The 4980-nt window shown below is 38.1% G+C and overlaps 2 protein-coding genes across 5 annotated transcripts in view; both read right to left on the bottom strand.

Annotated features, from left to right (window-relative positions):
- The window catches only part of LOC106871747 (uncharacterized), a 76579-nt gene that overhangs the window by 62306 nt on the left and 9293 nt on the right, over window positions 1-4980 (bottom strand). For 3 of the 4 annotated variants that reach the window (XR_008264909.1, XR_008264910.1, XM_052970730.1), the window contains exon 1: window positions 4438-4746. The exons of the other annotated variant lie outside the window; for it this stretch is intronic. The gene's annotated coding sequence lies outside the window, so the exon portion shown is untranslated. Of the gene's footprint in view, window positions 1-4437; window positions 4747-4980 lie in introns of those variants that run through there. 4 annotated transcript variants of the gene reach the window in all.
- The window catches only part of LOC106883743 (uncharacterized), a 116620-nt gene that overhangs the window by 8648 nt on the left and 102992 nt on the right, over window positions 1-4980 (bottom strand). The window lies entirely within an intron of this gene.

Raw genomic sequence — 4980 nt, forward strand, 5'->3', positions numbered from 1 at the left:
TTCTAGGAAATGAAGCACTTGGTGGAGGTGCATTAATAATTCTGGTAGCTCCAATAACAAGTGCAGGCAATATTCAAGTATTTTGATGGTTTTTTCCCCTTTGTTTACGAACAGTCTAGTTAATCGGAAATGTCAGAACTAACGGGGATTAATACCATATACACCGTTACAGCACTTACTGTTTTCAACTGAATAGACGTCAGTGATTAGTTGAAATTATCGAAATAAGACAATTTTTAACGTGAAATAACTTCGAATACAAAATTTATTATCTGTTCTATACCACAAAATATACAAGTATACGAAGTTTGAAAGTGTTTCGGTACCAAAACACTATATAAAAAAATGTTGCCTGTCAAATCACAAAGGTAATGGTAACAACAGAAATGAAAAGGCCGAAAAGATTGCAAATACTTTTTCAACTTACGGAGCACCAAATTTCCGTGACTTCACGGTATGGTGGCAATAATAATAATAATAATAATAATAATAATAATAATAATAATAATAATAATTTCTTTATTGCCCACAAGGGGCTAAACATAGAGGGGACAAACAAGGACAGACAAACGGATTACATCGACCCAGTACGTGACTGGTACTTAATAATAATAATAACAATAATAATAATAATAATAATAATTGTCATAGGTGCCCTGGGAATGACAGCGAAACGGGTTGATTACTACCTAGCTCAGATACCAAGAAACCCCAAAATGGCTGAAGTTCAAAAGATAGTGCTCATGGGAACTACCCATATCCTACGTAAAATACTGTCTATGTGATCTCAAATTTTAAAACAAACACAATTTTCTTATGGTTTCTTAAACATTCTCTAGTACAAATTCAAATGTACAAATCCAAATATATGGTATGTACAAATCCAAATATATGGTATGTACAAATCCAAATATATGGTACCCTAGGCATAACACCTACATGAACTTCTAACTTGTCCCTTGAGGTCTCTGGGTGAGACTTGGATCCAACTTGTACAAATGCAAAACAAAAATCAAACATAAAGTAATAATAATAAAAGTTTTAAAAAAAAGGGTACTGAAACCTATTTGAAAATGATACCAGGTTTACCATCCCTACAGGGAGTGCAAAAAATCGTGTTAACTGGAACGACTCATGTACTGAGAAGAGCATTATCGCTGCGAAAACAACATCCATTCATGAATTAATTTAATTATTAATTTTTAAAAAATACATATTTTACCTGTGAATTTGCGTGTGTAAACTGGGAATGCATACAACAAGTTTCTCTGCCTTAGGTGTACGGAAAACACTCGGCGAGAAATGGAAGAAAATTTGAAGAAAGAAGAAAAAAAAATAATAACAATCTTTTCTATTATAGGCACAAGGCCTGAAATTTTTGGGGAAGGGGCTAGTCGATTACATCGACTCAGTGCATAACTGGTACTTATTTCATCAACCCCGAAAGGATGAAAGGGAAGTAGACCTCAGCGGAATTTGAACTCGGATCGTAATGACGGGCGAAATACCGCTAAGCATTTTGCCTGGCGTGGATGATGATGATGATGATGATGATGATGATAACGACGACGACGATTATGATGATGATTTCTTTATTAACTATTAAGGGTTTACAAAATGATCGAGAACGGTAGAGGACGAGGCAATGTGGTGTTATATGAAAGAGCGAATAAACAGAAGACTAACAGTAACAATAGATTCCAACAATGAATAATTCCCCAAAAGAAGGAGGCTTGGTAGGGCTACTCGTGGAAATCCCACAAAACCATGGTTACCCTGACCACTAAAACAAGTGTCGTCTCTCTCCTTTAATCTACAGGCCCATTCACTCGGACCATTTTCGCCACCCTCATCCACCTCTCAGCAAATTTGCCGAGAGGCAACACCTCCCTCTTCAACAACAGTTTCTTTTCAAGAGAAATGTGAAAACGTTAATGAGGGCTTGGCCAGAGGACGGTGTCTGCCTTCAGCCTTTTCAGTCTGGTACACTGCATAACCTCTTCTGCTAAGGCCGTCAGGCATATAAATATATTGCCTATTCTTCCCAGTCAAAACAAAGCGGCGGGTCGATCTTCACAATGGACTCAACCGATTGCCGTATCCGTCCGACACGTGACAGCATGTTCAGCACGCATGTCGAACAGACCCAGCTGTAGTGATGATTTCGAACTGGCAATGCCAGCCCATAGATTTCTTCGAGAATGTCGTTGCTCTTGCTTATCACTAACCCTCTATACAAGGTCATGGGAAGAGTTCCACTAATTGCTCTGCCTGACTGGTAGAGGAGCTGTGAGCACTTGATGTTATTCCAGATATCAAGCACCCAGTCTTGACCCAGGACTATAGCTCTGTCAAAGAGATGAACTGTGAAGAAACCTGCCTTACAAACTTTGACCACATTTATTTATCATCAAGGAACTGCTAGCTACGTGGCAGTCTCTTTGCATGTCTGCGTACTGTCAACTACAGCAAGCTCAGTCCACGCAGCGGGTGATTGATAGCAAATGGAGCAGCTGACCAGAGGAACGCGTCTCTTTCACAAAAAAAGCGGAAGAGTAGACGTTCCAGTCTGGTCAGACGTGAGCTGGGGCCAGGAGACGACGGCCAGGCGTTAATATATGACGGAAGATGACTATAAGTCCCCAAGAAGTTAAGACCAATGCATTGGACGAAAGACGACACATAAATGAAGGCAAAATGGAGTCGACAGAAATAAAAGGTATAGCAAAAGGTTTAACAATAAAGTTTAACAAAATTTCAACGAGAAAAATTCTCCAATAGGAGAAAATTTTGAGGGGAATCTCTCACAAAGGCTCGGATATCTCTGTCATATCCAAAAGTATCAAAAGTGTCATCAATAATGGTACCTAATTTAGGCACAAGTTTTGAGGGGAGTTAGTCGACTGCTTTCACCCTAGTACTTGAGTGGTACTTTATCTTATCGAAAACGCTATCTATTAGTGTTCTTCTTGTTTAGAGCTGCATAATCTAAGTAGTAAAACACATTGCAAAACAGTACCTCTCCGACTCCATCCTCATGCTGCTCTTGAGATGATATCTGAAGAAGCTGATGAGGGCTTGGCCAGAGAGAAAGGAAGCCTGTGCTCGAATCTTTCGACTATTTTCCTATACCTTAAAAATAAAACCTCAAAACACAAAAACAAAATCAGACAGCGGAAAACTGTCCGCCCTTCCGAACCAATGAAAGGCGGCGAATCAATCTTCACAACAGACTCAGCTGATAGCCGGATCCACCATACACGTGACAGCAGCTGTTCGATACGAGCCCACCAAGTAGGCAATGTCAGTCATTGAACAAGTTCGTGTATAGGACGATTTCGATGGTCGGCGCACATCTTGAAAATTAATGTTCGACTGAGTTTGGTACTTCTGCGACGCCTCCTTGTACAATTGATAGGTCAAGAAATTTGGGAAATAACCTTTAATCTCCGTCCTTGCAGAAAAAAAGCTACTTCAGACTGTCCTCACATGTCCGGAATCGTTCCCAGGTCATCGTCGCTCACGTTGTCCTATAAATTTCTATAGAATTATGACAGTTGAATCTCCACAGACCGCACCGTTCTCTTAAAGCAGAGTGCAATGAATGCCTGGCACCGTTCCAGACGCTTTATTGCCACAAGGGACACCGATGAAAACACATAATAATGCAAGATGAATAAAACGAACATTAAGGGAACACGACCAACCAAACATTAATGCATTCATACAAGGGTGGTGGGTGGGGGAGCGGAAGGTAAAGGAAATATATCGACCCCAGTAATTAAGTAGTAATTATTTAATCGCTACTAGAAGTATTAAACGGTAAATTCGACCCCGGTGAGATGTAAATAAATACTGCAAAATATATCGATCGGTTCGCTACCGATTTTTGGTACATTCCTCTCCTAATATGTATGTATATAATTATCCGTGAAGGAATGTATATCTGTATGTTATTTATATACGTAGTTAGTTACGTGATATCTATATACGAATAAATGTATTTACATGTGTGTGTGTGTGTATACACACAAACATATATGTAAGCATGTGTATGTTTATGTATGTACGTACATATGTGTGACGTTATGTCTACGCTGCCTCCTGTTGTTTAATACGAAATGTAGGTGAAGATAAATAACGTCGGCATTGAAAATAAGATAGAAAGATCACTCGACAGATGGATTGAGAGAGAAAGAGGCGAGAGGTGGGAGAGAGTGAGTGGGAAATATATATATATATATACATACATACATATATATATGAATATATATATATATATGTGTATATATATATATATATATATATATATATATATATATATATATAATGTGAGGCAGGCAAACGGAAAGAGAATGGTACTAACAGAAAATCATGGTGAAGAAGAAGAAATGGAATGAAATTGTTGAACAATGAATGGAAAAAGAGTTCGCTTACTTGCTATTTACCGCTGTTACAAGAGAGAGAAAGATACAGTTGTTACATGTTATGTATTTATATCCAAAACCTTCCACTTGTAGTCGTAGAGTTATCTGTGTTTCCTTCTCCTCTCTTGGGCTTCATTACTTACACTCAACTCTCTCGCTCACAATTTAATCTGTCACACTCACTCACAGGCTCCCTCCCTCCTTCACTCACTATTTCGCGTTTTTTTTTTGTTTTAATGTTGTTGCTCGTCTTGTGAGAGTGAATGTTGCTTAGTTCCGTCTGATAAAGCAAAGCTTTTCACGAAGAGGTTCTGTGCGTGTGTACGTATATTTATATATGTGTGCGTGCGTGTGTGTGTGTGTATGTGAATGTGAGTGTGTGTATGTATGTGTATATATACATTTATATACATTTATATATATGAGTGGTGATGTATGTATATTGTATATTATGCGTTTGTATAAGCGCGTGTACACACACACACACACAATACATACACACACATATATATATATATATATATATATATATATATATATATATATATATATA

This window comes from Octopus bimaculoides, chromosome 9 (assembly GCF_001194135.2).
Source record: "Octopus bimaculoides isolate UCB-OBI-ISO-001 chromosome 9, ASM119413v2, whole genome shotgun sequence".
Taxonomy (NCBI): domain Eukaryota; kingdom Metazoa; phylum Mollusca; class Cephalopoda; order Octopoda; family Octopodidae; genus Octopus; species Octopus bimaculoides.